The sequence below is a fragment of the Meles meles genome, chromosome 13 (assembly GCF_922984935.1).
Source record: "Meles meles chromosome 13, mMelMel3.1 paternal haplotype, whole genome shotgun sequence".
Lineage (NCBI taxonomy): Eukaryota > Metazoa > Chordata > Mammalia > Carnivora > Mustelidae > Meles > Meles meles.
Window position 1 is genome coordinate 55,529,644 of NC_060078.1, and position 23,463 is coordinate 55,553,106.

The 23,463-nt window shown below is 41.1% G+C and overlaps 1 protein-coding gene across 2 annotated transcripts in view; it reads left to right on the forward strand.

Moving 5' to 3' along the window:
- ENTPD1 (ectonucleoside triphosphate diphosphohydrolase 1) overlaps positions 1–23,463 on the forward strand; it is a 95,552-nt gene that overhangs the window by 11,431 nt on the left and 60,658 nt on the right. The window contains exon 2 of one of the 2 annotated variants that reach the window (XM_046027474.1): positions 3,620–3,703. The exons of the other annotated variant lie outside the window; for it this stretch is intronic. The gene's annotated coding sequence lies outside the window, so the exon portion shown is untranslated. The remainder of the gene's footprint in view (positions 1–3,619; positions 3,704–23,463) is intronic. 2 annotated transcript variants of the gene reach the window in all.

A 23,463-nucleotide genomic window follows, 5' to 3' on the forward strand; every position in this document is an offset into this window, starting at 1 on the left:
TCAGTGGGTTAAGCCTCTGCCTTCGGCTTGGGTCATGATCTCAGCGTCCTGGGATCAAGCCCCGCATCGGGCTCTCTACTCGGTGGGGAGCCTGCTTCCCTCTCTCTCTGCCTGCCTCTCTGCCTGCTTGTGATCTCTCTGTCAAATAAATAAATAAAAATCTTTTAAAAAAAATCCAAGTTGAGTCTGTTATCATGCAGGAATTTAAATATAGTAGTTCATATTTATTTTACTTTCCATTCTTGTTTTATTCTCTCTCGTGTTTAATGTTTTCTAATATTATGCTTTTTGCAGTACAGACTCTGCACTTTTGCTTATTTGCTTTTATCTATATTTTTATCTGTGGCTATCTGAAAAGAAGAACATTCCTGAGCTTAAGTTTATCTTCATATCAAAGTAAAAACCAGAGTAATTTTGGCTGTGTCATGAAAGAGAAGAGTTTAAGAGCTTTTGCTTCCCTGGGTCCTTGTTTCTTATTTTAATTATTTAATCTGATAATATTATAAATTTCAATATTGAAAACTCTATTAGTCATTTATTTCATAGGTGTTTCTTTTTATTTAGCTATTAATAATTATACTCATCCTTCCATGTATTTAATTGGTTTCAGTATAGTTCTTTCCTCACTATGCCTTTAAATCCCATCCTTGAGTTTTTAATTTTGCTTCTCTTCACAGTCTAGTAGGCATACCAAAGTAATTTTTTAGAAAGGGCATCCATGTGGTAGGAGAGTGACAACTTGTCTAAATATAGAAATCTTATCCCCCTCAAGTAATTGGAGATAGTCCTCCATTGTCTTGAGATGTCTGATGCTGAAAAGAAGTCTGACAGCTGTTTTTCAGCCCAAACTTTTTTTCTGTTCTCTCTTCCTGACATTTATACTTCTTAAAGTAAGACAACTTAGTATAGACTTCCTTTCATAGATTTTGCCTAGCATGTGGTAAACCCTCTTGATTTCCAAATTCAAGACTTCTTTAGGAGCAAGAAATATTTCTCTTGTCATAACTCTGATCAGCGTTACTGCTTTGTTCATTTTTTCCTTCAAGGACTTATTATTTGGATCTCTAATCTCTGAACACCATCTACCTTTCCCTCTCCCCCCTTCATTTGTATCATTTGTATTTGTATTCATTTGTATCATTAGTATTTGTATTCATTTGTATTCTTTGTATCCTGAGAATATTTTCCTGAGACTGTGTTCTATATCACTGATTCAATTTTCCTTAATTATCTCGCATATAAACTTTCATTCAACTGCAATGTTTTTGGTTACCATGAAATCTTTTATCTTAGTCCATTCTCTTCTCATAGCAACAACCTTTTGTAGCTAACTAAAAAATAAACAAAGAGAATTTCTTTCTCTTTCCTGAATCGTATCTATTTTAGAGACAAGCTTTTCTTCATTATTCTTTCTACTTTACTGCAAAATTTATTTAACCTAAGGCCTTACCCTTAGGGAAAAAAAAAAGGAGATTCCTTTTGTATGTGTGTACAAATGAATGTGTGTATTTTTCACTTTATTCTAAAAAGAATTTAAAGACGTGTTAGGGGAAATTCATCCAGTCCAATGTTAGAAATGCTTGAAATGCCTGGTCTACACTTGGCTCCATCAGATTTCCTTTGGATCCTGGAAGAATGCAGTCACAAAGTGCTAGATCCCCTTTTATGTGTGGGAAGATATTTCAATCCTTTAGCCAAAATAAGCTCACTCAGATGCACGATAGAAGTCAAAAGTCCTGTTGCCATATAGTCATGTTTGAGAGGATAGTCTACAGTTGTTAGAATTCTCCCAATGTTGTTGTCCAGAGGCACAAAGACATCCAGGAAGGACTCATCTCAGGACCCATTTTCTTGCTTTTATCCCTTCCCCACTGAGAGCAAATTTATGTTGCAGTGGAGAGTGAGCTGAGTAATGTCTTTTTATGGAGATCAATTCTAAGGTCTTTATACTCATGATAGACACATGGCTGCCAACTCACAGATGCAAAACCGAACTCAAACAAACAAAACAAAGCGAGACAAAACAACACACCCGGGGCTTCCCAAAGAATTCCCCCTGCCTCTCCCATCACACTCTGTTGTTCTTCTCCCATAGTGCCCATTTGTTTTTCCAAGTTAATGGGTCTTGGGAGGGCCAACTAAAGCCTCTGCTTATTTATCCCATTATGTTGCCATGTCTCAGAAGAGATGATCCTGATGCAGGCTCCCTGTTGAGCAGGGAGCAGGACCCTGGGATCATGACCTGAGATAAGGCAGATGCTTAAACTGACTGAGCCACCCAGGTGCCCCGATTAGTATCATGTTTTAATTCTAATGCATTTGCATTTCATTTGGGGGGAAAACCCATTTCTTTAGGGAGTAGTTAGGATTTTCACAAGAATGTGAGAGAGTGTGGCAAAATATTTTCACTTATGTTACCATCATGCTTGGGGTCATAATACTTGGCTTTGTAAGATCACCGTGACAGTAGTCTAGGCAATGAAACAAGAAGTTGGTGAACATTGGGGGAGACTCGTATTGGGTTTTTGCTATAGTTTAGTAGGTGAGAAATGATGGGGATTTTACTAAGGCATTGATGGTGCAAAATGTGAGGGCAGGGGAAGGATGTGAGGAGCTAGATTTAGACAATATTTCTGAGGTAGAGTCTGAAGTAGAGGGCTAGGTGGTTTGCTGGGAGAAAAGGAGAGGGAGATATCAAGACTTATCCTGACATTTAAATTTGAATAATTGGGTTAATAAATGTTTATAAAGTAAGGCTGGGAAGGGGGAAGGAGAGTAGATTTGGCAGGGGAAGAAAGAGATAACAAGTTCATCCTGGCACGTACTAAACACGTGATGTTTATGACATCAAGGCAGACATATTCTGTTGGTTGCTGGAAATTTGGATCTAGATCTTGAAGAGATCTGGCTGAAATCCAGAGATAATGAGAGTAGGAGCTGGAGATTGGAATCAGCAGTTGAAAGTATGGACATGAATAAATCTCCCAGGACGGGGCGCCTGGGTGGCTCAGTGGGTTAAAGCCTCTGCCTTTGGCTCAGGTCATGATCCCAGGGTCCTGGGATTGAGTCCCACATCAAGCTCTCTGCTCAGCAGAGAGTCTGCTTCCCTTCCTCTCTCTCTGCCTGCCTCTCTGCCTACTTGTGATCTTTGTCTATAAAATAAATAAATAAAATCTTTAAAAAAAATAGATCTCCCAGGAAAGTGTCAAGGATTAAGAATTGGATTAAGAAGAGGATTAAGAGGGGCGCCTGGGTGGCTCAGTGGGTTAGGCCTCTGCCTTCAGCTCAGGTCATGATCTCAGGGTCCTGGGATCGAGCCCCGCATTGGGCTCTCTGCTTGGCGGAGAGCCTGCTTCCCCCTCTCTCTCTGCCTGCCTCTCTGCCTACTTGTGATCTCTGTCTGTCAAATAAATAAAATAAAATCTTTAAAAAAAAAAAAAAGAAGAGGGTTAAGAATTGGACCTCAGAAACACCAACATTAACAAATGGATGGGAAGAGATAGGATTTAAGAAAAGAGATTCAGAATTTCTTGTGGTATTTGTGCTTACATTGCTAATTTAGATGTTTTCTGTTACTTATTTTGATAGCTGAATACTTTGTTTTCTTACATTCCTGCAGGGGTGCCCTCTCCACACCATCCCTGTATAGTGATATTGCAAGTTTTCGTTAAATGAATATCCAATGTTTCCTCTAGCAGACTAGGTAAGCATTGTTAGTGCCTTAGATTTTCTTTCCTATATGATTTTTTATTTTTACTGGCATTAATAAGGCCTCATTTATCTGTTTAGTTTTCTTTGTCTCCATATTACTAATTCTTCTTGCGATCCCTTTGATATAATTTCCTACATAGTCAGTAATTTTTCTTTTTGTGCTTCTTTTCTTGTCTGTTCCTTTTTTAAAACCTCCTTTCTGAATCTGCTGTCCCATCCCCATCTAAGCTGGTTGCTCTCCTGGACTGCTGAATAGCTGTCCTCCTGGGCTTCCCCTGACCTTTCTCTTGTGTTGATTCTCCGTTTGTACTACATCTCTTCCTTTTCCTAGGTTCACTATCTCATTTGGGTGGAGCACATCCTTCAGTAACTTCCTGAGAAAAGGTGCATTGGAGTAAAAATGTTGAGGCCTTTGTGTCTTTTGGATTTTTGAAGTCTGATGCTATTCTATTCCCAATTATTTTTATGTCACTTGTTACTCCCACCCCACCCTCTGTTTTCTATGAAGTATTTAGGATTTTTTCTTTATCTCTTAGGTACTAAACATGTATGGTGATGTACTTTGGTGTGTGTTTATTTTCATCTATTGTGTTGGGCACTTAGCCCCTCCCATCTGGCAACTCAGATCCTTCAGTTCTGGGAAATTTTCTCATATGGTTTCTTGTATAATTTCCTTTCCATGGTTTTCTCTGATCATTCTTCCTGGGAGGTATATGAGTCAGATGCTGTCTTTCTTGTATTAATAATTTTAATTTCTTGTGTTTTCTCCCTATACTCTTTGACAGCTGACTCTATCTTCCAGGACATTTTCTCAACTTTATCTTTCAAATTTCAAAGAAATTTGTTAATTTCTTTTTTTGGTTATTATAGATGTTTAAATATGTAAAAGCTGGTTTTTATTTTCTCATGTTTAATTTAAACAAAGCTGTACACACTTTTGGTCTCATAGATGCCATATTCTCTCATCTCTAAGAGGACAGTAATTGGAGGTTTCTTCTCTGTTTTCTCTGGGTTTGTCTGTTTTCATTTCAGTCTTTCCTGTTGAAAGAAGACTTTTCCCACATATTGTTTTTATCTTTACACTATTCTGTCAGGTTGATATTATTTTCATTTTATGGTTAATGTGTCCTAGAGAGCATATCATTGTTTTATTTTTCTTACAATGGATGTCTGAAAAAGTTACCACAAATCAGCCAAATCCACAGTCCAGCTTCTTGATCAAAGTTGCATTCTCTCTTGAGTCCTGAAGTTTCTTCTTATCCTCCTATACTTTACTTTCCCCAAGCCCCAGAGACAGTTGTTTTACTATATTAGACAGCTCTGTTTGAAAGATTTGCTCTTTTTAAAGTTTAATGGAAATATTTCTTCTTCTCTGCATGTTCTTTCTTTTTTTTTTTTAAAGATTTTATTTATTTATTTGACAGAAAAGATCACAAGTAGGCAGTGAGGCAGGCAGAGAGAGGGAGAGGGAAGCAGGCTCCCGCTGAACAGAGAGCCTGATGCAGGGCTTGATCCCAGGACCCTGAGATCATGACCTAAGCTGAAGGCAGAGGCTTCAACCCACTGAGCCACCCAGGCGCCCCTGCATCTTCCTTCTGCCATTCGCAATAGTTCTTCCCTCTGAGCCATAGAGATGGACAGTTCTGAATCCCTCAGATATTTGGAAGGATATTATCAAGACTCTTCCATATCTGCCATCCCCCAGCTGAAGAGGCCTTGGCTTTCCTACCGTATTTCACTGTTTTTTCAAGCTCCCATTGGCTAACATTTTTAGAAAGCTCCTGGCTGTCCCTGCCTCACTTTAAGTGCACTGTCTATAACTTAATACAGAGTCCAGATGTACTTTGAAAGCCTGAGCCTTGAGTGGGGGTACTGTCACTTTATTAATGTGTCTTTTTTTAAAAAAAGATTTTATTTCTTAATTTGACAGAGAGACACAGCAAGAGGGGGAACATACCAGGGGGAGTGGGAGAGGGAGAACAGGCTTCCTGCAGAGCAGGGAGCCCAATGCAGGGCTCCATCCTAGGCCCTGGGGATCATGACATGAGCCAAAGGCAGATGCTTAATGACTGAGCCACCCGGGTACCCCTGATTTTCTCATTTTAAAGCTGAAGAAGGGAGGCCAATGCCATATGACTTGGAGGACCAATGGTGTGATGTGGTCCTAGAAACGCCAGACTAAAGGCTGACAGTGCTAGAGAATTGAAGTGCACACATTATATCTTGTGCTAATTAGAGCAAATATTATTGAATGGAAATATTTAATATAAGCTACTGAGGTGTATTACATCTTTCTCTTTCTTTTAACAGAGCATACCGAGCATAAAAAGTTTTATTTGAGGGGCACCATGGTGGCTCAGGCAGTTAATCGTCTACCTTCATCTCAGGTTGTGATCCCAGAGTCCTGGAATGAGAGCCCGGGGTTCCCTGCTCAGTGGGAAGTCTGCTTCTTCCTCTGCCCCTCCCCACCTCCCTCTCTCACCCTGGCTTGTGCTCTCTCTCACACTCCTCTGTCTGAAAGAAATAACATCTTTAAAAATAAATAAATAAATAAATAAAAGTTTTATTTGATAGGTCAAGATGATGCTGCTGACATTCTGAACATTAATTCTTATAGTTTTTTTAAGAGCAGGGATTAGGTATTATTCATATCTACATATCCAGTATCAAGCACATTCCAGACAATTAATTGTTACTCAAATCAATGCAGGTATGAATATATGAATGAGTACATAATGAATGGATAAATGAAATTATAAAATAGCAGTGACTATTAAAGTTTTTAGGCCTGTTTGCCCCTATACTAAATCTTCAACAGACTGCTTTGCTTTATGAGCTCACATGTTTGCTCTTTGTACTATTTTTCATTCATTCATTCCTCACTGTTAGTGTATGAAATGGAACATCCATAGATAGGAGATGTGCCTGAAGCTCTCTGTAGATGGGGGAGAGTAAAAGGAAGTTGTCCTAGGTAGTCCAGATCATTGCATCCAAGGGAGACAAACTCATGTTTGATCCAGGCCATGGTGATGGTCAAGGGCTTTGATCCAAGGTGTGGGGTACAGCTGCAGGGGCATCTGGGAAGTACATCCTTGTCTGATGCCAAGTCATTGGGCAGGAGGTCTGTCTGAGAGTCACTAGAAGTTGAATTCAGATCCTACATGAGAAGAGTGGACTGAAACCAGTAGAGGAGGTCACACCAATTTGGTCAACATTTGTGGTCTGACTCTAGTCCTAGAATGGAGATGAAACAAGGACCAGGACCTGGGTAGCCAGACAGACTCTTATACTCTGGGATGGATTTAGCTAAGGTTTTCCCAGATTCTCCCAAAGGTGGGGTTAAATTCCTCCCAGGACGCTTGATCCAAGGCATGGAAGCAATCATAGATTTTCACATGCTGTAGGAATTAGGTAGAGTTGATCCTCAGGAGATAAACCTGTAATGTCTTCACCAGAGCAGGGCAAAGCTGGACAGGCACAGAGAGGGACAAATTGCTGATAGAAGTTCTGTGAGTAGGAGTTTCTTTCTCTCCTTTCAAAGTTCTGCCCTCCAGTTTGTTAATGTCTCCCTCAGAATACACTGCTCTGAATGGAAGATAGTACTGCAGAGAGAGTGCCATGAAGGCATTAATTTGCAGTGGTCCATAAAGGACTTACATTGTGCTAGGCCCTGTGCTAAGTGCTTGACTTTCACTATCTCATTTATCCCTACAATACTTTTTGCCCTCATCAAGCTATAGAGCAAAAAAGTTTCTGTCTTTTCTATCACCCCAAAAAAGTTCCCTCATGAGTCAATACTTACTTGTTTACTTTTTGTTGATTCATTGAATGAAGAACTGGAAATCACTGTGGGTGGTACATTCCCTTTCCGCATAGAAACTGTTATCTTTGTTTTCTCACTTCTCCAAATGGGCCTGTCAACCCCTATCACCTCAAATAACTTGGCCCAGTCCTGGTCACCTGTGCCTCACACATACACACTCCCTTAGACTTAAACTCACAGCAAGCCACCCCATCACTATCTTGGCCTGTTGGAATGACCTGGAAACCCTGGAAGTAAGATGTTGACAAACTGGGTGAGTGGGTATGTCCAGAATGGGAAAGGACTCAGAGACCATGTCGTATAAGGAAGCAGTGACATGAATGTGACTGGTACTAAGTGGTAGTTCTAAAGAAAATGGGAAACTTGCTCCTGGTCAATTAGGAAGGTTAGCCAAAGTATTTTAAGAGACAATCCAATATTGGAGGAAAGGATTATTAAAGGGCCATTTGGGAGAAGTCATAGGTCTTAGGACAGGCAGTCATGAGCAGTGAGGATGTAAAGGAAGGAGTGAGAACTTTCCCTGTTGCCTTAGTGACTACATTCTGCATTGGTTCATCTCAGTTCTTCCTGTTTTCTCTTTTTCCCCCAGTTGTTCCATTCTTTTGTCTGTTTATGAATTGAGGCTCTAAAGCTCTAAGTCTGTTTTCTTGACTCCTCGTCTTCTGTATCACAAATTCTGCAGTTTCAGGATTCTTGGATGATAGTGCAGATGGTGAGGTGGAGGCATAAAGAATATCTAGGACAAAAAGACAAGAGACTGGAAGTAGAAGCCTTGGTTGAATTGAACACCTGGCCGCGACAGGTCCGGTGAGTTCCTTGTTCTTTAGCCTCAGCTTTCACGGACCTGTAAAATGGGATTGTGTGTGTGTGTGTGTGTGTATGTGTGTGTGTGTGTGTCCTCTGTGTCCTAGGGAGTTTCTCTGTGGACCAAAAAGAGAGGGGACATAACTCTGTTTGCAAACTGTTGTTGAGACCATTGAAACGTGAAGTTTTCTATCATTGTTGCTATGGTGACACTACCACTTGCAGGATCTCCTTTAAATTAGAAGCCCCCTAAGCCACAGTGAATTGTGTAGTGGGGCATTACTGTGATGGAGTCATAAATGGAGACTTTATCCATGATTCTGAAAGGTCTTCCCCTCCAGAGTCACACGAGAAGAGAAAGCAACGGTTGCTTGTTAATTGGTTTCAAGTTCTGTCAGCTTCAAATGGATGTTTCTGGGAGTCCTTGGGTGCACATCAACCTGGCATTTCGAAGGAAGGAGGCTAAATCCTGATAAGAACTCAGAGCAAATAGGCACTCTGCTATTGCCTTTCTAAAAAGGAAAACAAATTCTATTTGTTTGGGGGCATGTGAGCATATATGTATGTACCTGCTTGTTCGAATCCTTCTCCCCCATGTCTTCCTTTGCTTGTTCCATTTTAAAGGTAGAATAATCTGACACCCCAGCTTTTATATAATCTTCTACTTTAGGACTCTGACAGCATTCCTCGACATTTTGCCTAAGTAGCATTACAACTTCTTTATTTTACAGGTATGCATAAAAAACCAATATCCTTTTACATTCTTCATGCATTTTGATGGTAGGAAAAATATCGGAGCTTATTTTAGGGGAAATCACAGGACAGAAAGAGTAACAAATTTTTTTTTTTGAAGATTTTTTATTTATTTATTTGACAGAGAGAGATCACAAGTAGGCAGAGAGGCAGGCAGAGAGAGTGAGAGGGAAGCAGGCTCCCTGCCGAGCAGAGAGCCCAATGCAGGACTCGATCCCAGGACCCTGAGATCATGACCTGAGCTGAAGGCAGCGGCTTAAACCACTGAGCCACCCAGGCGCCCCTGAATAACAAATATTTGTGGTTGCCTTGGGAACTCAGCTTCTAGATATTACTGAGTATGAAAAGCAGGAACAAATTTGGAGCTGGGGCAGTTGGTGACCCAGCAGAACAGCTGGAGGCCCTGAAGAGAGGTGGAAAGAAGTAGATCTGTATAAAAAACTGGTGTATCATCATTTTTTTCTTTTTGTCTGTTTCTGATTACTATATTCTGCCTCCTGAGGGATGAATGTGATGGGATGCTTAATATAACCAAATGATTATCTTGTTCTCTTTGTGTGTGTGTGTAAAGATCAGGGTAGTAATTTGACCTTCTGCCAAATTGTCCTCATAAGACAGGGTTTCAAAGGGAAGACAATGAAGCCAGGAAATCCAGCTTTTTATACTCCTGGATCTTTCTTGGAACAGCCTTATATGTGTGACATTACAGCATCAGCTGCTCATGGGTGTAAGTTCCTCAGAACACACAGACTTTACGGGGGCACTGAAAATGTCTTATGTGGCTTCTTGCCAGAGTTTCCAGTACTGACACTTACCAGCAGCTTGTTGCTCTGGCCAGCCACGAGACAAGGGGATTTCTGTGAGCTCAGATGTCTCTTGTAGACAGTGAGCCTAAGGAAAGAGTGTGAAGACCTGGAAAAAGATTCTGGCTTCATTCCCTAGTCACTCCAAGGCCTTGGTGGACCCAGGACATGGAAGTTCTGTACTTGTGTGGTCTTCTGAGTTGCACATTGCCTTTGACTTGCTGTTATCCCAGAAAACATTTGATGTACACCCCAAACACTCAGGTCTCGTTGGAAAGCACCCTTAGGCCTAATACTCCTTCCCCTGGAGTTGCCAGGCAGTGAAGGAGGGGAAGAGTTACTTGTTGGGGAAAGGAGTAAAGCTGGAGGTCATAGTGGGGGTAGGATCCAAGCATCAGAGCCTGCAACGCTCCAAGGCTCTCACCACTCCATTCCAACAGGCCAAGATAGTGATGGGGTGGGTTGCTGTGAGTTTAAGCCTAAGGGGAGTGTGTATGGACTGGGTTAAGCTATTTGAGATGATAGGGGTTGACAGGCCCATTCCGAGAAGTCAGAAAACAAAGTTAACAGCTTCTATTGCCGCCTAGCACTGGTGGGGCCCCTCTGATGAGGGCATCACATGACTAGCATGACTAGATAGCTACTTTGGAAGTCAACCCCTCTGATCACTGTTCCATTGCCAGAACTCAGCTCTTCTTTGATTCTGTACTCGGTCTGTATCTCCCTTCTCTTGTCACAAATTGCATTCAAGAGAGTCTCTTGTTCCAGGCCAACTCCAGTGGTCTCCCAAGAAAAAGATGCAGAGCACGTACTGCATGGAGCACTGGGTGTGATGCCAAAACAATGAACACTGTTATGCTGTAAATAAACAAATAAAAATAAAAGAAAATAAAAAAAGAAAAAGATGCAGAGCAGGGTCACCTGGGTGGCTCTGTGGGTTAAAGCCTTTGCCTTCGGCTCAGGTCATGATCCCAGGATGATCCAGGGGTCCTGGGATCGAGCCCCACATTGGGCTCTCTGCTCAGCAGGGAACCTGCTTCCTCCTCTCTCTCTGCCTGCCTCTCTGCCTACTTGTTATCTGCCTGTCAAATAAATAAATAAAAAATCTTAAAAAAAAAAAGATGCAGATCAGAATGTTCAAGCATTTGGATGAACCAGTCTTCCAATCCTAGTTCTGTTCTTACTAGTTGTATCACTTCAGGCAGATAACTTCTCTGAATCAGCCTTCCCACCAGTACAATGCAATTAATATTGTATTGGTTTGTCAAGAGGATTAAAGGAGGTAATGCAAGTCCAACCCTGGCTTTGGCTTAAGCCACAATTGCTGGAGCAATCTGTTGTGGCCAAGATCTTGAGGTCACAGGACATATGAAAGGCAGCCATAAAACTCAACATAGAAACTTAAGAGGCAGAAACTACCTGTGGTGACCTTCTTAGAAGATGGCTATGTAAAATGGCCCCACTTGACGGAAGGAAGTGAGTAGGTGGGTATGTGGGGGAGGGTAGGGGAAAGTAGAAAAGGGAAGAGTTATATGAGTGTCAGTTCCTCCTAATAACTAAGAGCATAGCATTCCCAGTGTCAGACGCGCTTGTGTCCACATCTCAGTTCTGCACTTACTGTGTGACCATGAGCCCATTACTAAACATTCTGAGCCCCAGGTTCCTCAAATGCAAACTGGGCTAATGATCTCTACAGCGTTGTGAGGATTTCACAGATAGTGCATGTAGTGTTTAGCATCCTGCCTGGTACCCAGCAAGCACATGACAGATGATGACTGTGAGGATGACAGCTTATCTGGTCTAGAGTCTTGGGGTGCTGCTCTTTCCACCCAAGCAGGGAGGGAGGAGAAAACGTGGGTACCTGGTAAAACTGGGTGCAGGTAAAGTAGATGTGATATCTGAGGGTTTCATTTATGCCTCTCTTTTATCTCCTGAGCCTTATGTTCTTGCAAACTGTGGCTCAGTGCCCTTTGCTCCAAACCACCCCAAGGGACAGTATGCCTCCTGCTCCCTTCCCATATTGCCTCCAAACACATGTTCTTTCTGTGCAGCTTTGCCGCAGCCAGGTTTGGGGAACATTTCATTTTAAGGTGTGGAGAACCACACAACTCCCTTCTACTTTTTTTTTTTTTTTAAATATTTTATTAATTTGACAGAGAGAAATCACAAGTAGGCAGAGAGGCAGGCAGAGAGAGAGGAGGAAACAGGCTCCCTGCGGAGCAGAGAGCCCGATGCGGGGCTCAATCCCAGGACCCTGGGATCATGACCTGAGCCGAAGGCAGAGGCTTTAACCCACTGAGCCACCCAGGCGCCCCTCCCTTCTACTTTTAAGGCCACCAGAAGTGTTGCTTCTTTACTCCCCTGAATGGGAAATCAGTCAGAAGCTGTGGAGTAGAGGGTACTTTGAGCCCGGAGACTTGCATATTGCCCTGAAAGGAACCTGAAAGACAAGCCTAGAGGAAGGGCAGGATCAGCAGTGGAGGAAACAGGTGTGGGTTTCGCCAACCTCCCTATAGTATCCCCCTTCTTTGCCTGAGAAGGTGAACGCTGATTCTAGAACCTGAAGCTGATGTTGCTCCCCAAGGAATAGGGTGACTCAGGACTGAGAGTCATCAAGCTAGGTTCAGTCCTAGATTTGGTTCCCAGCACCCACAGTCAACAGCAAAACCTGGCTCCTAAAACAGCAAATTTAGTGGGGAAAAGTATCAGCAAATACTGAAGTGACAGGAATTGTCTCATCCTAGACTTTCCTATCATGAGGAAAAGAAGAATCCTGGAAATCTGGGAAATTTAAAAAATTTCCAACACCATTTACAGCTGTTAAAAAAAAAGAAAGAAAGAAAGAAAAGAGAAAGAAAAAACCTCCGGGGACACCTGGGTGGCTCAGTTTGTTAAGCGTCTGCCTTCTGCTCAGGTCATGATTCTGGGGTCCTGGGATTGAGCGCCATGACAAAAACTGGGATCCCTGGTCAGTGGGGATCCTTTGCTCCTCCTCCTACACACCCTCCCCACAATGTGTGTGCTCTCTCTTCTCTTTCTCTCTCAATTAAATAAATAAAATCTTAAAAAAAAAAAAAAAGGAAAAAAAGAAAGAAAAGCCTCTGGTTACTTGGGTATTGCACATTTGCATATCTGATTTTCTACATTGATTAAAAATGAAGTTTTGGCCTTGCAAACTATAATCATCATTATCCTAATAATCATAATCATTGGATTTACTTTCAAATAGCCAGTTTCCTACACATTATTCAATCCTTTTAGCAGCCGCATCAAGTGGGTATTACTGTTAATCCTCCTTTTATAGTTGAGGAGCCAAACGCTAGAATGTGACTTACTCAAGATCCTAGATCTAGTAACCTCTAGGCGTTGCTTTGCTGTTGCTTCTCCATTTAGGTAATGAGTTACCGTCATTAGAATGATGCACGGAAAGGTCTCGGGCTATGGATTTTACGCCTTCTAATGTGAAGCATAATAAGTTGCATTAATTTTCAGGAAAAGAGCTGAGAGAGAAAAAGGAGAATAAATCTATGACTCACTGATACAGCTTTTAAGAAACTTTGATTCTAGAATTCCAGCCTTTATTTTGGTCATCTCTTTTTCAAATCAAAGTTTAACCTATTGAAATTATCGCTTCTACTGTACATAAACACTAAGGTCCACATGTCACAAGGATGGGTCTCCTAATTGGTTGGAGGCAATGAATTCTATTTCTTACTCAAAGTTAAATGTTTTAGGAGATGGAGGGAATGTTAAGATATTGTTTGTCTGTTAAGAAAATATAGGAGCATGAGATTGGCAGCTTGATGCAGGGCTTTGGGTGAGGATATAAAGGAGGGCGAGTGAAAAGGACATTGTTGTATGAGTGTCAGATAAACCACTGTAGGCAAGTGGAGGCTTTGTGAAGTGTTTTAATACAAATTACAAAGCAAGGACAGAAGCAAAATAAACTATGAATGGAGTTTTTCAAAGAAAGGAGGACTTTGCAAATTGGGTATGCTAGTTAACATTTGAAAGATACTATACCACCTGATCTGGGAGAAGTTGCTTAACCTATCTCATTTGCATTTTCCTTATCTGCAAAACAGGAACTAAAACAGTACTTAACTTATAGTTAGTTCCTTTGAGAGTATTAAATGGGAGAAGACATGAACAGATATTTCTCCAAGGAAGACATCCAAATGCCCAACGGACACATGAAAAAATGCTCAACATTACTCTGCATCAGGGAAATACAAATCAAAACCACCATGAGATACCACCTCACACCAGAAAGAATGGCTAAAGTTAACAAGTCAGGAAATGACAGATGTTGGTGAGGATGCAGAGAAAGGGGAACCTTCTTACATTGCTGGTGGAAATGCAAGCTGGTGCAGCCACTCTAGAAAACAGTATGGAGGTTCCTCAGAAAGTTGAAAATAGAGCTAGCTACCCTATGACTCAGCAATCGCACCACTAAGTATTTACAGAAAAGATACAAACATAGTGATCCAAAGGGGCACGTGCACCCCAATGTTTACAGCAGGAATGTCCATCTTAACTAAACTATGGAAAGAGCCCAGAAGACCATTAACACATGAATGAATAAAGAAGATGTGGTGGTATATATACAATGGACTATTAATAGCCACCAAAAAAAAAAAAGAAATCTTGCCATTTGCAAAGATGTGGATAGAGCTAGAGGGTATTGTGCTAAGTGAAATAAGTCAATTAGAGAAAAAAATTATATGATTTCATTCATTTGTGGAATTAAACAAAACAGAGGACCATAGGGGAAGGGAGGGAAAAATAAAATAAGGTGAAATCAGAGAGGGAGACAAACCATAAGAGACTCTTAACTATAGGAAACAGAGGGTTGCTGGAGGGTGGCGGTGGGGAATGGGGTAACTGGGTCATGAGCACTAAGTAGGGCACGTGATGTAATGAGGACTGTTATGAGGGTGTTATATACAATTGATGAATCACTGAACTCTACCTCTGAAACTAATAATACAGTATATGTTAATTAATTGAATTTAAAATAAAATAAAATAACATTTTAAAAGAGGGTATTCAGTGAGAGAAAAAAAATTATATGATGTGCCTGGTACAGTGCCTGGCACGAAGAAGGTCACAATAGATGTTGGCAACACTTTGCTCCATTATCCCCACCCAACCCCTTTCAATTATGAAATTCTGAAACATTTCCTGGAAATCTTATTTTCCAAAAATAGAACATGTGGAAAATTCTTGATATTCCTTGCAGATACTTCCTGCAAGTTAGAGGAAGGTTTTAATGCCTTCTTCCTTGATTTAACTCTGGTTCAAAAGAAAGATGTGGTTTAGAAGTAGGAGAAATGACTAGTTCATTTAGGCATTAATAATCCTGAAGGAGGAAAACATAAGGCAACCAGACATATGGCCTCAATTTTTAAGAATGCAGATTAAAGAAAAAAAATCAGAAAGATGATAGGTGAGATCTCATGGTCAGATTTACTAAAGAATATGGCACAAAAAGGGTAAGAGTCTAAAAGTGGACTAACCAACTACATGAGAAATCTGATTGTGTGACCATAAGTAATCTTACCGGGTAAGAAAAGTGAAAGGCACTTAAAACACTTATCTGAACAGAGGGAACTTTGAGAAGGGACTTTAAAATTATGGGTGAGTTTAATTCTATTTTATGTATTTCTCTATTTTCAAAAAATTTCTATGGCTTTTATAAAATAAAGTTTCCCCATAAGGATTTGTACAATAGAGAAAAAAGATGGCAAGTAATTGAGAAGAACATTTAGAAGCTAGGAGATTCTTTTAAAAGCAGCATCCCTTGGGCTAAGTATCACTTGGAGATGAGGCGTGCAGGAAAAAATGCTAAAGATAACAAAAAAAAAATCATTTTGGTTACGGTTCAGTGCAAGACATGAACAGGAAGAGGGATTCACAACTGTAATGGATTATGCAAAGGAATTGGGACTTCTGAACTATTTTGCTTGAATCTAGAAAAATGCAGTTCAATCAATTCAAAGTAAAACATGCATTATTAAGAAGTCATTGAAACAGACAGGAAGTTATTAAGAGAGTCCATTACTTTCCCAAATGAGTTTAAAGAACTTTACAGACATGATGGTCTTTAAGTTCTAAGAGTTAGTGATCTAAGTTACAAAATACTGGAGAGGATGGGCTCAGGAAACTCCACATGAGGTTGATTCTTGGCAAAGTCTTAAAATAAGTATGGAAGATTTGTTAACACCTAGAAAAGAAAGCCCCAATCACTTGAAATTGGCATGGATTTATTAAGTCAAGTTATATCAATTATCCCAATTTGAAAAGTATGTAGGAGGGTGCCAGAGTTAATAACTTTTGGCAGTCTCTCAAATTCATAGAAATAGTGTGTTTTATTTCAGCAAGAGGGTCATCATGCTTTTTATAGAAAATTTCAAACAAAACCAAAAAGAATGACATGATACACCTCTATATAGCCATTACCCATCTTTAACAACTATTAATATTCTGAGATTTTTGTTTTCCCTATTACTCTCCCCTTTACCAGGTCTTTTTATTGTTGGTATTGGAATACTTTAAAGCAAATCCCAGGTATTATATCATTTGCAAATACTTCATTATGAGAAAAATGTATAATACAACAGGCTGAGAAAGATATATAACAAAGTCCTTCACGATGTGCTTAAAGATGAGCTGGAGAAACATGGACTGGGTAAGAATGAACTTGGAAGACTGGCATTAATGTGAATCATGGCTAAATCATGTTGACAAATGGTTCGGGATCCACCTTGAGGCAAGGTTATAGGGGAATGTACCACCAGGTTCTGTCCTTATCCCAGTCTTATTTGGCACATTTTATCAATGATTTGGATGAAACCATTGAAAGCACATTTAACAAACTGGCCAAAAAATTCATGGCTTTTAGTGAGAGTGCAATATATTACATAAAAGATTTAAGTATTATCAAACTGGAAGGATGGGCTGGAGCCATAAGGCTGCCATTTAAATGATACATACACAGAGAGAATCTTGACTTGGAGATTATTTGAAAAAGATTTGTAGGTTTTACTGGACCATGATTCTCAGTATGAGTATCTAAAACAACTAGCCATATTAGGTGGCATCAATTAAAGTTAACTTTCCAGATTAAGGATGTAATAATGTCACTCTCTCTGCAGTATTATCCTCAGTTTAGAGCGGTGTGGTTTTTTTTTTTTTTAAGATTTTATTTTTATTTACTTGGCAGACAGAGATCAGAAGTCGGCAGAGAGGGAGGCAGAGAGAGAGAGGAGGAAGCAGGCTCCCTGCTGAGCAGAGAGACCCCAGGGTCCTGGGATCATGACCTGAGCCAAAGGCAGAGGCTTTAACCCACTGAGCCACCCAGGCGCCCCTAGAGCAGTGTGTTTTGAGAGCAACATTAACAAACTGAAGGGCATCTAGTGGTGGGTAATTAGGATGACATGAGATCTGTCTATCATAATATGTAAAGAATGGTTAATGGAACTATATATCCTCAAGAATGGGAAACTGGAGCATGGGATTCAAATATTGGCTATCTTTGAGGATTTGGAAGGAAATTTGTTAATGTAGAAGAAGTAAACATACTGCATTGTGCTGTAGCTTAAAGCTGAGGTCAATGGTGGGAGAATAAAACAAAACCTGGATCGAGGTAAAAGCTTCCTAACAATTCCAAATGTCTGGCAATGGCCTGGACTACACAGACGCGCACCTCTTTCAGTGGAGAAGGATATGGCAAAGGTTAAATACCCAGCTTTCAAGAGTTCCGTAGAAGTAGATTTGCTGCTTAGAAGTTTGAAACCTTGCCTGCACACTGGATGTGCCAGGAGGCCATTAAAGGACAACAACTTCCAGGTCTCTCACCTCCTGCAATTCTGATTTAATTGGGGGGGGGGGGGGACAACTCAGGAGTTGTTTTCACAGAGTTCTCCAATGACTCTAATATATAGCCAGAACTGAGGCTGGTGTGATGGAAGGCCCAAGCGTGGAGATTAATTAATTACTTTAAGTGATAGAAAAAGTTTAGAGTCTGGATGGCTCAATGGGTTAAGTCTGCCTCCCGCTCAGGTCATGGTCTCATGGTCCTGGGATGGAACCCCACATCGCATCAGCCTCTCTGGTCAGCGGGGAGACTGCTTCCCCCTCTCTCTCTGCCTGTCTCTCTGCCTACTTGTGATCTCTCTCTGTCAAATAAATAAATAAATAAAATCTTCTAAAAAAAAGTTTTGAGTGCCATGCAGAGTGCCAGCTAGTGTGGAGTTCATAGAAGGGGTCTCTGAGGCATCCTTGAGGAAGTGACTTTCAGAAGGCTGAGTAAAAAATAGCTAAGGGGGTGGGATGAGAATGTTCCAGGCAGAGGAAAAAAATTGTGCTTGGGGGTTGCGGCAGGGGCGGAGTGGTGCAGTGAGGCTGAAGGGAGGTGGAGTGAGGGGAAGGTGGTAGTAAGAGAGGCTGGAAGCCCTGGGGCTTGTGGGTGGGACCTGTGGCGTGCAAGAAGGGCGTTGGCTTTTTTTTATTCGAAAGTAATGGGAAGCTCTGCAGTGCTTGAAGTATCTAGTGGGTGATGTGGTCATACAGGCACTTTGAAAAGATCACTGTGACTCTAGTGTGAAAAGTAAGTTGTTGAGAGGCAAGAGTGGATGCACAGAGACCAGTTAGGAGCCCGCTGTGGAAGGTGGTGGTGGTTGGACCAAGGAGGCGGCACTGTGGTGGAGGGGGATGGGTGGGCATCAGAATCTTTGGGAAGCAAGACCCAGGACAATACACAAGGTTTCAGAAACATTTCCTGAACGAGTGGGTTGCTTGGATGTGAAGGGTGAAGGGGAAGAAGAAATTGAGGATGATGCTATTATTCTTGGTATCACAACTGTTTGAGTCGTAGAGATATTCACTGAGCTGCGGATGTTGAGCTGTGGGAAGCTAGAAGAGGACCAGGTTTGGGGGAAGGGGGGGGAAGCATGCATTCTGTTTGGGTAGCATAGGTTTGAGGTGTCTGTGAGTCATCCAAGCTGAAAGGGCCAGGAGGCAGCTGTAAAGTCAAGAATACATGTGTCTGAACTAAATAGAAGTTAGACTATTTCCCACATATGGACTGAGGCCACAGGGTGATCTGGGATCACTCTATTCACTCTTTTCTTACAGAGCTCATTAAATTTTCCCATCAGTTTCCCAAAGTCAGTGATAGATTTTTAAAAAATTTTAGTCTAGAAAATGAAGACTTAGAAAGTTAACTTCCCCAAACAGCTAGTAAGAGGTAGGGTTGAGAATCCATCCTATGAGATTTTTACATACTAAGAAGATGCATTACTACTTAATCATATCGTAACCTTTCCTTAGTCAGAATTACTCATTCACGGAGACAATGTAGGGTTAACTGTGCTTGCTTAGAAAGAACTAGCTAAATGTGGAGTTCCTTCTATTATAAACCTATCATTTGGGGGCTATTATTCTTTATAATTCAATGAGAAAATATTCCATGGAGTTTATGACTAAGCCCTAGTCCAGATTTGGGATTTACTACACAAACATTTGTCCTCTTATTTCCTAAAGTACATGCAGACTGAAGTTGAGGTTTCCTGGCAACTCATTAAAAATAGAACCATGGAATCGAGAAGTTAAAACACATCCAAAATAATCAAGTCCCGTACCCCTTTTCTTGATGGGAAAACATTGTATACTAAAAATTCGAATCAATCTTATCCATTCATTTATTCAGCTGATATACGGAGTACTGACATAGGCCAGACTGTTTGCTGGTTTCTGGAGATCTAAAAGATACACTGTGTTCTCAAGGTACTTGTTCTCATAGAGGAGACTGACACAGGTTAAAGGTCATTGCAGCAGTGTGGGCAGGTGCCATGAGACAGATGCAAAGGAGGGTATTTATATTTAATCCATCATTAGAGGAAGGGCAAGAGGCTTTCTGCAAGACTTTCTGGAAACAATGACACATAAACTGCTTATTCTCATCCTTAGTTTCCTCATAAGGTAGAGTTAGAAGGGAGGAACGAAGAGTGTTTTAGGAAGAAGAAAGAAGTAGAAACATTGTGCAAGGCACGAGGATATGAAAAAGAAGGGCCAAAGTAGAGACAGACACCTTGAACAGTACCTGGGGACATGGACTCAAAATTGTTGTTAAAGAGGTTTACTTTTATTTTGAGACACATTGCTCAGAGAATCAGAAGCTCACACTGGTAGGGTTGGAGAATCAGGTCTGCGTTTTTTAGGATGATTATGTTAGCTCTAAAGTAGAGAATGAATTGGAAGGGGAAGAGCCCAGATGTGGGGGCCTTTCTGAATGCTGTCTTAGGAGTCTGGGCAAGGAATAAAAAGGAGGTAAGTGAAAGGATTTGAGAGCTATTTAGTAGGTAGAATCAATAAAATGTAGAGGGCTTTTTGTTTGTTCGTTTGTTTTGAGTTTGATTAGAGGGAGAAGGAGGAGTTTAGGTAGACTGGTGACATGGCAGTGAGCTTCACTGAGCAGATTATGCAGAAAAATTAGAGTGGGAAAGAGAAAGTTAACTTTTAGACATAGAGATTTTGGCTGTAGAATATCAAAGCAAATACGTCCAGTAGGTGACTAGAATTATAGATTTGGAGCTCAAGAGAAAGTTCTGGACTTTATTTCTACTGGAAATATAGATCATAGCGTCATCACCATAGAGATTAAGGAGTCATTTTCATACAGATTAGGGAGTCATCACCATTGAGTTGGAAATAGGTGTATAAAATGAGATGAACCAGGGTTTTAAGATGGAGCACTGTGGAACGTTCCTATTTAAAGGGTATGGTGAGAAAGAGAAGCTAGCAAAGCAGGGGTCAGAGAAATAGGACTATTACAAGAGCCTGGTGTTACAGGAACGAAGAAAGGAGAGACTGTATGTAATAAAAAGTTAGCAGTGTCAAAATCTACAGAAAATTAAAATACCAAAAAGCATCCATTGGATATTTCTGTGAGTGGCTTCAGTGGACTGGTGGGACAGAAGCCGGGCGTGGCAGATCAAGGAGGGATGTGTTGCAAGGAGGTGAAATTTAGGAATACACAGAGTATAAGGAGGGGAAAAAAAGTTAGAGGAAGTCACATCTTAAGAACTGCTGTGACATGGGTCAGCTCACTGGAGATGCTGGAGGGGGAGAGCCGGAGGCAAGAGGAGTGGAATGAACATACCAGTTTCACGTAAAGCCCTATGAAGAGAGGAAGTGGCCTTTCCCCACCCAGTCCTGAGAGAATAGGTGAAAGGTGGGCCTAACAGTGTGTTTGTTATCTAATTTAACTATTCCATCCCTAAAGATGGGTCTACCAATGTATTATCCCCAGATGTCAGTTCTAGGCAACAAAGACTTCCCCAGAAGGCAGAGTAAAATTTTCCTCTTCAACTTAAGTGTTCTCTAGAGCCTTTGGGTTTGCAGGAATTTCTGTAAAGAAAATTTGAACTAAAGAAATTTGAACTATTTTAGCCACCAAGGACCCTAATGTATCCTGAGCTTTTGCTGAGGTGGAGACAATTTCCCTTCCACTCAGAACAGTAGTATAATTCCAAAGAAGAGAAAGCACATGGAATCACTCTTGTCTGCTTTGGCTCCTCAAGTCTGTTTCCTTGTCTGGCTGCACCCCTCCTACCTCTGTGAATCTGAGCAGGTAAGATAGCAGACGGTCTGGGTGTGAGCAAGAAGTGTGTTGAATTTGCTGCACACATCGCTCTTGGGGTCTCCATATTGGATCTGTATTCTATAGGCAGCCTCTGTCTTTAAGGGAAAGACTATCTATTTCACCTACTGGAATAAAAAGAATGAGAATCCTGCAAAACCAAACATGCAAAGGATGAGTATATAAGGCATAATACCCACTTATTGTTTAACAATCATCAGCTCATTTTTAGCCTGTTAGAAAAATCATGGCAAGAGTGCTTGGTGGACATGACATCACAGTAGGGGGAGTTAATCTGTTATCTTAGAGAGGGCATCCTTCATTACTATGGAGAAAGAACTTTCAGGGAAATGGCGTACTTGATTCCATGGGCCAAGGGATCTTTTCCCCTAGACCATGCTAGAGACACACACCACACTGTCCAATTCTTCTAGTTGCTTTTTTACTCCAAGCAGATGACCCCACCTCACCATATTTATACATTCTCTCTTCACTCAGGGTGCAAAACTGAGTAGGACCCCACATTCTTAGTTATATTCTGGATTTGAGGAAATACTGAAGTCACGGTGATGTAAGAAGGATGTTTGGGTTCAAAGCTGACAGCCAAGAAAGAATTCCTGATACATCTTTGGTACAAAAAGGTGGTTTTATGAAAGCATGGGACAGGACCTGTGGGGAGAATGAGCTGCAACGGGGTCATGGGTAGTGGCCCATTATATAGTTTCAAGTTGGGAGGAAGTTAGGGATAGCAGAAGCCTCCCAGGTATTTTGGAAACAAGGTTTCCAGGATCCTGAGGGGGCTAGATATTGTTAGGAAAAGGTCATTTGTTACTGTCCAGTAAAAACTCAGTCACGAAACTCTTCAGATGTTTATCAGTGGGTCATATGCTTGGAAGATGCTTGCCACCTATCTTGGGGCGGGTGGTAGAGATAAAGGAAGTTTCCAAGGGAATTTTTATATGTTAATGTAGACTTACAGGATCATGGGGATTGGGCTAAGATTGCCTTTTCCCTTAGCAAATTATTAACATTGAGGCAGCTGAGTTCCTAGAGGAATGTTCTGCCTGGTTCAAGGACTTGTCAATGGACTGTAGGTAGTAAGGACATTTAATAATTTTTCTTCTGCTGTTGTTTCCCACATCAACAGGACTGAACATACCTTTTTTTAAAATGCTTGGGCAAAGTTGGTAGGAGCTGCTCTCATCTGTTATGTGTTGGTCTTACTAGTTTTGCTCTAGAAGGACACCCCTTTTTCCAAGGTCCAGGACCTTTCCTTAACCTTTCCTTCCTTCTGCCTCACTAAATGAGTACAGAAAATAAGCTAAAAAAAATCTAGGGGATTCTTAGATTGTCCCTCCCAAATATCAGTTGTGTTTGTTATACCCTTGACAGGAACTAGATACTTAACTTAAGGTTGAGTTTTCACCTAAGTATCTAAAGTACAAATACTCTGTGTTCATGGTTAAAGAGAGACAAAGATCTACGACAAAGCTGCCATGGGCATTTAGAAACGTGACTGTTTCTTATCCAGAGAGGTGTTCCCTCTTGCGTTGTTACATAACAGCAGAGATACCCGAGAGGAGATGCCAAATTTCCCTCAAAATAAAGCTCCAAATCCACCCAAAGTCTGGCCAAGTGACACCTGATGATTCTGCCCCAAAGAACAGAAAAGAGATTACACTGACCTAGGAAGGATGAACAAGTGGGAGTGGAGGGGACCCAGAGATGGCTGCTTGGTCTCATCAGGTTGGTGAGTGGGTAGCAGGGTGGCAGAGTGGGCAGAGAATTGGCAAGGTCATCACCAAATTACCAATGCACAACTTTCTATTTACTCATTCCTTACCTTCTGGGTTCCCAGTGTCTTTGCCCCTTTACTCCAAACTAGAAACCCTCTGTCAATTTTTCTTCTTTAGATCAAAGCCTTT